This window comes from Oryctolagus cuniculus, chromosome 17, assembly GCF_051225735.1.
Source record: "Oryctolagus cuniculus isolate XC-2025 breed Fujian yellow rabbit chromosome 17, ASM5122573v1, whole genome shotgun sequence".
Taxonomy (NCBI): Eukaryota; Metazoa; Chordata; class Mammalia; order Lagomorpha; family Leporidae; genus Oryctolagus; species Oryctolagus cuniculus.
Window position 1 is genome coordinate 22,117,739 of NC_142883.1, and position 10,882 is coordinate 22,128,620.

The 10,882-nt window shown below is 53.0% G+C and overlaps 1 protein-coding gene across 1 annotated transcript in view; it reads right to left on the reverse strand.

Moving 5' to 3' along the window:
- The window catches only part of RARA (retinoic acid receptor alpha), a 43,738-nt gene extending 38,635 nt beyond the window's left edge, over positions 1 to 5,103 (reverse strand). Inside the window, exon 1 of the mRNA XM_089318032.1 lies at positions 4,985 to 5,103. The gene's annotated coding sequence lies outside the window, so the exon portion shown is untranslated. The remainder of the gene's footprint in view (positions 1 to 4,984) is intronic.
- Positions 5,104 to 10,882: the final 5,779 nt, after the last annotated feature.

A 10,882-nucleotide genomic window follows, 5' to 3' on the forward strand; every position in this document is an offset into this window, starting at 1 on the left:
GGGTGTAGGAATTGAGTTACCCGGGCTGATGGGGTGGGCTGTCACCAACGCCTTCCCCCGTTAGCCCTTCCTCCATCTCCCTCACCCACCTGCCTCCTTCCCCACCTCTGGCTGGCAGCCACTGCCCTTTAAGCCCCTCTACTTCCACTCCACCCAAACTAGAAAATAAATGTTCAAGCATATTTTCATGCCAAGACCAGCCCAGTATATTTGAGAGAGAGAGAGACAGAGAGAGAGAATGAGAGGAACAGAGAGAGTGGTTCCTGTGCTCAGTGCTCTGGCTACAGCCACTAGGTGTGTATATTTATGTGTATGTTAAGCTGGAAGGGGACTGAGTAACTCTGCAAGTCCCACGAGAGCTGAAGGGGCCCACGGGGAGTCGACAGACTGAACAGCCTCAATCCATTTGCACTATTGATTTCTCACACACTGCGGCAGGACTGATTGGGAGGGGGGCATTATAAATCAGCCCCCCAGAGACACAGAAACGGAGTGGAGGGAGGGGGAGCTGCTCCTGCACCACTATTTGTGGCCCACTGAGACCTGCTTGGAGGAGAGGGGTGGGCAGTGGAGCAATAGATGTTGAGTGGCAGGAGGCAGTGCCGGGGACAGGGTGTTGGACTAGGCCTGTGTGGAATACCTCCTTTCATCTTGCTTTTAATCTAATTTGAAGAAAGAGGGTAGAGAACAGGTGCACCACAAGAAGCTATGTAGGCAGGGCCCTGAACTGAACAACTTACAGGGGGCGCCAGCCACATTATAGTCTACAGCTGTACAACATGGTGGCCCTGGGGGAGAGGCTGGCAAGAGACATAATATGGACTGAATTCTGACACAATTCTCCACTGAATTTTCTTCCCATGCCACCCCCCCAACTTTCCTCAAACACATGCCTGGGCCTCCATGCCTCAGTGGAAGAATCCCTTCTGACCCTGATCAGAAGCCTGTGAGCCCACTCCTCAGCCCTGCTCTTTTCCTGTGTCGAAGGAGTTGGCAAACCACCACTACAACCCACAGGTCCAGGGCATGGCAGGACTCACACAGGGCTTTGGAGCGCCTGGAGACCTGCGTCCTACCCTTCCACTCATCCTGGGACCGTGGACAAATACCTGGCCCTCTATGGGTCTCTAAAATAAGGTAGCCAGGGTTTCCCTTCTCTAAGGTGCCTCTGAGTCCCACAGCTCACCAGCCTGTGAGGCTGCTGGAACTCTCCCACCACCTCAGTCCACACCCGTGGTCACAGGCCACCCAAACAAACTCCAGCCTGAACACAGACCTTCCACATGGTGCAGATCTATAAACAAACCAAGCTGGGGTTTACCAGAGACCCTGCACAAACAAACAGAGGGAAACAGACCAGGTGTGCCTGGGCTTAGGTCCTCCTGGCTTCAGTGGGGAGTGGGAGGGACCATGATGAGAAAGTAACAGTGTAAGCTGCCTGGGTTCAGACTGCAATGCAGCCAGTGACTGACTGACTGTCCTAGGGCAAATCACTGCCTCTGTTGCCCTCTCTGAAAGGAGAAAGGATTGCCCAGGTGGCCTCAAAATCTCCTTCCATCCTGAGTCCAGCTGGCCAGAGCATCTTCAGGGGTCCAGGTTTTTTCTGCCCAGCCCAGCTCATCTACCTGGATCAGGCCCCTCCCAGTAAGGTCCTGCCCCTGCCCAACATGCTTCCTTCTCTTTCTGCTGCCCCTCCAGCCCTTCCCCGCTCCTCTGCCTGCCTGATTTCCCTCACCTTGGCCAGCCCCTCTGCCTGCCCCGTGCTTTTCTGCACGTCCCTCCTGCCAGGGGACAGACCAACTAAAAATAGTCCCTGCAGCCTTTCTCGCCCACAGCTGCCCAAAGAGCAGGAAATGAAGGGGGCAGGGAGGCCCATGCCCTGCCCTCCCCCAGCACCTCCCAGCTCAGAACCACGTCCAGCACTCCAGCCTGGGACTAGTGCCAAGTTGGCCATCTCAGGGGCATCCCACACCCCTTCCCTAGGGGGAGGCCTGCCCATAAGTGCCTACAATCACAGAGCTGCCCCTACCCTGTGGGAGGAGAAAGGAGGCAAGCGGTCTGGAGGGAAACCTTCCCAATTTCTGACAAATCAGTGCCAACCACATTGTGGGCACCAAGAAGGCAGGGTCTGGCTCCACTGACTGATCTTTTGAGGGCAGAAGGAATTGGCAAGGGGAAGTTTGTGCCAGTTTTCTTCATCCTGGCCTGGTTAGGGGGAAGACAAAATAGTACCCCAGCCTCGATTATGTTAATCCCTGTTCCCTAAAATGTGTGGGTGCAGACATACGGGTTTCAATGGCCACCTCCAGATACTATGAGAAAAAAGGCTAAAAAAGGCAGATCTTGGCTACGAATGTGTAAAGATAGATGCTTGGAGGTGAGAACAGGCCATGCCTGCCAGGATGGGCATGCACTGCCCCCAAGCTGAGTCAGAGGCTCGGAGAGAGAAGCCTGGTGCTATGATGCCAGGGGACATGCTCCCCCCCCAGACCACCTGGGATTCCTGACACCTCCCAGCCTTGGGGGGAGGCCCTCCTCACACAGGCGGAAGGAAAGCAGCTTAGTGACTCTCTGGAGGCCTGCAAGGGAGCTGTGTACCGCGAGGCAGGCGGGAAACCCGGAGTCCTGGCGACCAGCCCAGAGAGTGAGTGAGAGAAATACCTCGGAGGGGAGGAAGCAGCCCAGATTGAGGCAGACACATGGCATCCCCAGCAGCTCCCAGATGTGACCCATAACGAGGTACTGGCCAAAGGGGCTGGATGGGGAAAGTGAGCACACTCCTGAACGAGAGGAAAGCGGGGCCATGGGGATGGGGAGAGGGTAGGGTCAGCCTGGCGCTCATCTGCTGTCCTCTCCTTGTCAGAACCACAGACACTGGCATGAAGGCCACTGAATATCAACTAGGTCCTGAGGTCCTGGGTGTGTTGCTCTCTCCTTGCATCTCCAGCCCCCAGCCCCTTCATTCCTGAGCTTCCTCTGGCCCCCATCCCTGGGGCCACGCCAAGTGAGGAGTCAGCAGGCCCGGGGTGGTGTTCAGGAGGCGCGGGCAGTGCCAGGGGCAGCCCTCACACCACCCTCCCACTGGCTTCCCTCCCGCCTGCTCTCAGCCGCCACACATATCTCAGCTGTCGAATCCGATTAGGGCTCCTGCCCAGTGAGCCGGACAAGGAGGCCACTGGGCAGGGGAGAGACAGAGACAAGGACGCCGGGCAGGGATGACAGAAAGAAGGTGGAGACAAAGCTCAGGGGAGAAGATGTAGAGCCCCAGAGGAAGAAAAGCCTGATGGGCAAACCATAGACTCTCCGGCGACAGCTACAACCCATGTTAGGGGAATTCTGCAGTACCTGGGGCATCAGCCCTGCCTGGTTCTACCATCCCCTAGATGGGCAAGGATGGGGGAAGGAGAATGAAGGCAGAATTGAATTGACCTAGATTTAGGAAAAGGAACCCATCTACCACCTCCCCCCTGCACACACACACACATACACCCCACCACAACCACTATTTGTCCCGGGCATTATAATGCATTTTCACATAGGCTCTTTATGGCACTGTCCCTGTCAGACAAGCAGGGCTCGTTATTGATAGCCATTTTCATAAATGAAGAACCTGTGACTTAGGGAAGAGAAAGATAACACATGTACACAGTTAAGTGACCCTGGGGAGAGTGAAATCCAGGCCTCTGCTCACAGTCAGAATCTACTTCCCTTCTGCAGTCAAGAGCAAAGCTAAGGAGCTACTCTATGAAGCATCCTTTCCTTCAAAACCAACTTTTAAGGGACCCAGGGAGACATGGAGGAATACAGAGCATTCTCCACCCTAGACTGAGTTTCCAGAGGGGCATATGGCGCCCACCCACACCACACATTGAGAGCTAGAGGGCTTCGCTCAAGCTGTGACCAGTTTCTTCAGTCATTCCCTCCTCCTAAGCTACTACCCACCAGGCAAGATACACAGTTACTTGGACAAGTCATACACCCTTCCTGTCAACCCACCAAACCAGAACGAGATGCCCTAGATCTTCAGAGGGCAGGGCCTGTCAGCCCACCACAGGAGGACAAACAAACCACCAGAAGCAATAGGCACCGTCCAGCTCTCTCCTAGAGCTTGCAGGAGGGCAGAAGCTTGGGGACCTCTCAGCTCAAGGGTAAACTGGGAGCCCCGGGAGGCGACATTGCTGGGCAACCTCCCAGTCTGGTCCATACCCCTGCTCCAGCCATCTGGACAGGGCCTGTCCTGGTCTGGGCCACACTCTTGAATCTCTACCCTTGGATGCTCGAAGTGACCTCTATCCAAATTTATGGACCTTACAATCACATGGACAACACATACCCACACACATACAAGGGGAAGGGGGTTTTTTTGGTAATAAGTGTGGAGGTGATGGGAGGGATGGGGGCTATAAGCTCAAAGCACTTTCCCTGTAGGAAAAGGCCACCAAAATGCTCATAACCTCTCCTACCCTCCAGCAAAGCCTTGGCTGTCCAAACGGGAGACAAACCTAGAAGGGGACATCAGTATGAGTAGGGGCAAAGTCCTGGGCTCCTTGGAATGGGAAGCAGAGAGGAAGCAATCGTTCAGGAAGGCTCCTGTGCCCCTCTGGCTGTCTCTGGCTATTCCACCATCACTTGCCAATTCTCCAGTCTAGGTGAGGTGGGGGAAGGGGTATTAGGCAATACTGCAAAGGAGGGTGCAAGGGCGTGGGGCCTGGGCAGACTCCCCCCACCCCCTTTCCATTCTTGGCTCGAGAATGGGGAATGCCTCAGAAGAAAAGCAGGGAGGCTGCTGGAGGGTGCAGAGGCTGAGCTTCTAGACACCCCGCTGTTCCAGGGCTCCCACCTCCCAGGACTACAGGGCGAGACGGGGGAGGAGGGATGGGGAAAGCCTGAACTGGCGAAGAGGGAAACGGCAAGATCTAAGAGCAGAGAGGTCGGGGCGAAAGGCGGCAGAGGGAGAATTGGGAAGGGGTGCGCATGATCCTACCTGCTCAGGTGTGTGCTGGCAGGGGGCGAGGGGGTTCCCAGGAGAACCAGGGAAGCCCTCAGCTCGATTCAGGATTCCCCCCTGCTTCTGGGTTAGGCTGCTGCAAGAGACACAGGCTCCCGTTGGGTCCTAAAGCCCACTGTCTAACTGGTAGACACTCCCCGCCCTCTTCTACCAGCTCTGACTAGGTCAGCCAGTGCAGAGCTGAGGACAGGAGAGAAATACCCGCTGGAAGCAAGATGGGGGTCTGAGTCCCAGGTTGGGACCAGGCAGTCCCTAGTCTCATATACAGCATATGGATGACTTCAGCTAGGACAGGAAGAAATCGTTTCTTCCTGCCAACCCTGAGCAGATGGATGTGGGTTTTGGTGCTAGAGATGGGGTTAGGATCTCCTTCATACATTTTCAACAGGTGTTCACTCTCGCCCTCTTCCTCACAGATTAGAGCAGTCTCCTCATTCCTCCCAGTCACCCCTAAGTACCTAGGACACCATCCCAGGGGGATAGACCTCAATTTTCAGCAAATAAAGGACAGGATGACTTAGATGGCAGTTGGAAATTGGTAGTTTTATACATTTAGACTGCGATGTGTGTATTTGGGAATGTATGGAGCATGCAAATATGTAGGCCAGAGTCTGAGCACGTGAGGCTGGGGGAGAAGGGGTAAAACGTTCTTTGGGTTGCAAGGATGACCGGAAATGGCAATCATCAATGGGAGAACAGGATGTAGAGGCAAGAGGTCAACCAGCACCCCTACCCAACCCCCAACAGTGCCTGAGTCTTTATTACCAGAACGTACAAGTTAAAGACAGACAGTGTTTTCTCAGGTACCATTTGACAAATGCAGGGGGCAGAAAGACTTAACAGATCAGCCTTCTGAGCAGCTCAGAATGAGAATTCAGGTTAGGTAGGCCAGGTGGGCAAGGGGAAGAAGGTGAATAGAGAAGTTCGGAGTGTGGATTGAGATCATTTTGTAAGGAGAGTTGCAGGTTATCTCCAGCAGCAGAGCAGGGAAAATGTCATGGGGTAAAGGTCAGGGAACGTCCAGGACAGACTTGAGGCAGGGGAGGGGGCAGCAGCACTGCCCCCACCTCTTGCAGTCTTGCAGGAAGAACCAGGGAAAGGAGCTAGTCAGTAAGGACCCAGGGCCCCAGGGTGGAGTCCGTGGGGTGAGCTTAGGTCAACCCTTTCACCCTAAAGTGCCTCAGTTCTCTCCCAGCTGTTAAACAGGACTCTCGGTTCTTCCCAGGCAGTTAATGAGTGTTTACAAAAGGGCTTGGAGATCCTCAGATCTCAGCTGGGCCACCACTACAGTTATAAAGCTCAATAAGGGCTGAGTGTTACTTGGGAGGGGAGGAGTAGGGGAAGAGGGAAACAGACTACTCTCTGACAAACTAAGGAGAAAACCAAGCCCAGAGAGAAGCACAAGGCTAGCTGCCACAGGATATCCTTGTGCCCATGGATGGAGGTCACCCTCCCCCCAACCTCTAACCACCACCAAAGGCTGGCCTCCAGCTAGCAGGAGGCAGAACCCAGACGAGCAGCTGGTCTTCATTAACTCCAGCTTTTTCACCCCCCACTGTGAACCCACAGCTTCTACAGGCCTAGGCTAGAGGGGGCTGCCCTAGCCCGACCTTGCAGCTGACTCTGGGATGGGGGGCATCGCAGCACAGGCTATGTTACCAGCTGAAAAGAAAATCGAAGCAAGACTCTCTTTTTCCCATTGGGATCCAGAGGAGAGAAAGGAGTGTGGGGGTGAGAGGGTGGAGGTGGGGGAATTTAGGGCAAACAGCAGGCAGTGAAGTCAGCTGGATTGAGGCCCAGAAACCCCCACACCCTGGGGCCAAGTCTTACTCTAGCTTTGCTTTCAGCTTCTTGGCGAGGCCCCAAACTAGGAAAGGCCCTGGCTGCCCCTTTCTGCCTCCCTACCCCCACCCTTATTAAATACACATTTTATCTCTCAGCATCTTCATTATCTTAACTGAAGGAGACAAGCAGTGGATGGCGGCAGCAGAGAGCGTCAGGAGAGGGGGGGCAGTGCGGGGAGCAGGCGCACCCTTGTTATAAAGTGCTGATCTAGCTCTTTCAGGCAGTGTGGGAAACAGAGGAGGGATCAAAGGGAGTGAGGCTGATTCAGAACTCAATTAGAGCTTTTTAAAAAACGGAGTTGGCTCTTTCCTTTTGCCAGTCTTCAGCCTTTACCCATGCCCCTTGCACCCAATTAGCTTCTACAGCCACTGCCTTGGGGCTGGGGTTGAAAAATCAAGGGGAAGCCAGAGGGCACAGCTTCTCCCCTACAGAACGCACCTCTGAGAAGAGGAAGACCTGCACTGTTCCGGGCTTAAGAGGATTACGTCTTAGAGGGCACCTTGTTTGTACAGGAGGGATCTGAGATCACAGCTTTCCCCAAAAGTTAAAAAGCGAGACATCAAAGGTGAGTTCTTCCCTAATCCCTTACCAACTGGAGGCAGTTTTGGGCCAATCTCTAGGGACTAGGTGCTATCCAAACAGGTACCCCCCTTCCCGACCAATGGGCAAGACTCTCCCCATAGTTTCTCATGAGCAACATGGAAGTTGCTTCAAGCACAATAACCACTACATTAGGAGTGACTGGAACACATCTGGGCAGCCAGTAAATGCCCCACAACTCTGCCCTGACACATGTTGGAAGAGGGAGCACCCTCTTTGGCAGGAGCCTGTTCCATCTCAATGTAAACGTACCAACAATGTCTCCCTCCAGCTCAGACTGTCCTCTGATACAAGGAAAGGCAGTATCTTACCTGGCTCATTTATCTGCTCATTCAACAGTCTCTGAATATCTACCTGTTGCAGTATACTAAGTGCTGGGGACAGATAAAAATACACACAGGAGGGGCTGTCATATAGTGGGTAAAGTTGCTGCCTGTACAACGCCGACATCCCACATAGGTGCCAGTTCCTGTACTGGCTGCTCCACTTCTGATCCACTACCCTGCTGGCCTGGGAAAAGCAGCAGAAGATGGCGCAAGTCCCTGGGCCCCTGCACCCAGGTAGGAGACTCAGGCTCAGCCCTGGCTGTTGCAGCCATCCAGGGAATGAACCAGCAGATGGAAGATATCTGACTCTGAAATACATAAATCTTAAATAAATAAATAAAGAGGTGAGTAATGTGATACAGCAGGTTAAGACACTGCTTGGGACGCCTACATTCCATGAGCACCAGTTTGAGTCCTGGCAACTTGGCTTCTGAACAACTCCCTGCTAATGTGCCTGGGAAGAAGCAGGTGATGGCCCAAGTACTTACTTGAGTTCCTGCTACCCCTGTGGGAGACCCAGATGGAGATTCTGGCTCCTGGTATCAGTCTGGCCCAGCCCTGACTGTTGGAGGGCATTTTGGGGAGGGAACATGGATGGACTATCTCTATGTGTTTCTCTCCCTTTCAAATATATAAGGCAAAAAAATTTAAATATAACCTCAATCTTGGCTCTTTTGTTCTCCCTCAGTAGTTAAGGTAACGCCTCTCAACAGATTTTTTTTTTGACATGCAGAGTGGACAGTGAGAGAGAAAGAGAGAAAGGTCTTCCTTTGCTGTTGGTTCACCCTCCAATGGCCGCTGCGCTGCGGCTGGTGTACCGTGCTGATCCGAAGGCAGGAGCCAGGTGCTTCTCCTGGTCTCCCATGGGGTGCAGGGCCCAAGCACTTGGGCCATCCTCCACTGCACGCCCAGGCCACAGCAGAGAGCTGGCCTGGAAGAGGGCCAACCGGGACAGAATCCGGCGCCCCGACCGGGATTAGAACCCGGTGTGCCAGCACTGCAAGGCGGAGGATTAGCCTATTGAGCCGCGGAGCTGGCCTCAATAGATTTTTTAAAGATTTACTTATTTGGGCCAGCATGGTGGCACAGCAGGTTAAAGCCCTGGCCTGAAGTGCTGGCATCCCATATGGGTGCCAGTTCTAGTCCCAGCTGCTCCACTTCCAATCCAGCTCTCTTGCTACGGCCTGGGAAAGCAGAAGATGGCCCAAGTCCTTGGGCCCCTGCACCCAAATGGGAGACCTAGAAAAAGCTCCTGGCTCCTAACTTGGGATTGGTTCAGCTCCAGCCATTACAGCCATTTGGGGAGTGAACCAGCGGATGGAAGACCTCTCTATCTGTCTCTACCTCTCTCTAACTCTTTCAAATAGGTAAACCTTAAACAAGATTTATTTATTTAGTTGAGAGAGAGAGGTCTTCCATCCTCTGGTTCACCCCCCAAATGGCCACAACAGCAGGACCTGGGCCGATCTTTTTGGGTCTCTCATGCAGTGCCTTCCCAGGCCATAACAGAGAGGTGGATCAGAAGAGAAGCAGCCAGGACTCCAGCCGGGGCCCAAACGGGATGCCGGCACCGCAGGCGGCAGCTGAACCTGCTACACCACAGCACCAGCCCCTCAACAGATATTTTCTAAAACAGGACCCAAGTCATTTCTCATTCCTCCTTCCAGTTCTGTTATATCTTGAAATGGACATGTAACAAAGGTAGGAAGCAGTGGGGGAAATAAGGTTCTGGCAACTTTTTTGATCTCTGGGTGGGTGGGTTGGCCCTCACACACTCTTGCAGTTAGCTAGCCAGAGGCCATCTTATTGAGCCAGAAGCAGTGGCAGCTCTGAGGTTGAAACTCACACCAACTTTATTGCACCTATGCACCTTCCACAGCAATGCCCAACATTCTATCAAAGCTTGGTTTGCTCATCCAAGGAAAAAACAAAAAGATAAACCGAGACAGGCACACACCCCACCACCTTTAAAAGAATGTAGGTCAGCATCTTTGCCACTACTCTACGGGAAGCATCCTGTGACCCTGGCAAAGAACTAGAGATGGTAAGCTGAGCCCCTCCCACCAGAACTCCCACTACCTTCCTGTAGCTCTCAGCCTCAGTGAGGAGAGCCAGTCAGGAAAGGACTTTTCCTCCCTGCTTTCCTGGCTGTCTGAACTACACTTAAGACTTTACTGACAAGCATATATCAGCTTTTGCTCCCACAAGGGCAGCGGAAGCCAAGCAGGGACTCTAAGTCTGCTTCACGCGCCATTGACAGAACCAACCCTGTTCCAATTGCTAAAGTCTTAAGAGCAGCAATGACCTAGAAATTGACAGTGGGGAGAGAACTAAAGGAAGGGAAACTAACAAACCGGCATACAGAAAACCCTATTTCCAAATACCAGGGGAAAGGGAGAGAAGGGAGGCAGAGGGGAAAGAAATTTGCCTCTTTGAATCCGTAAATGTGATCTTGGCTGAAAGCCAGAGAGGATACATAGCAGCCCCACTGCGAGTCAAGCCATGTTCCGGACTCAGGCCGTACAGTTAAGAGGAAGGCGCCAAGCCTCAAACACAACGAGGTGGGGAGGCCGCTCCTTTTTGGGCAGGATCCTACTGTGGACACAGAACAGACAGCAGCTGCCCACAGTGTGGAAACAAACTGTAAAGCAGTCACGTCTCTTAAGGCTGCAGCATCCAATAAAATGTAATTTAAATCAAGCCTCGCATCTGTTCTCAATCCCATTCAGTCTCTGCTTTCCATCAGCCTTCGGACAATCTTTGCAATTATCCTTGTTAACTCTTATAGCCCCAGACACTTTCCAACCTTCGAGGTATAGAACTGTGTTTCCCACGTGCAAATTACCCCCAGAGGAAATGTGAATGCTGTAATAAAGGGGTGTGAGGGAAGAACGATATTCAGACTCAGGTCCACTGACTGTCTTCTGCTGCACACTCCAATGGGCAGTGTTCATTTCAGAGGAGAGGGCTCTCCGCTTGCCCTTCTATCCCATACCACCTGCTGTAGCTCAGATCACATTACAAGGATACAGCGGGGAGAATGAATGAAACAGTGGCCAACTTATCATTGGTAACATATCAAGTTTCCAAACTCAAGGCCATG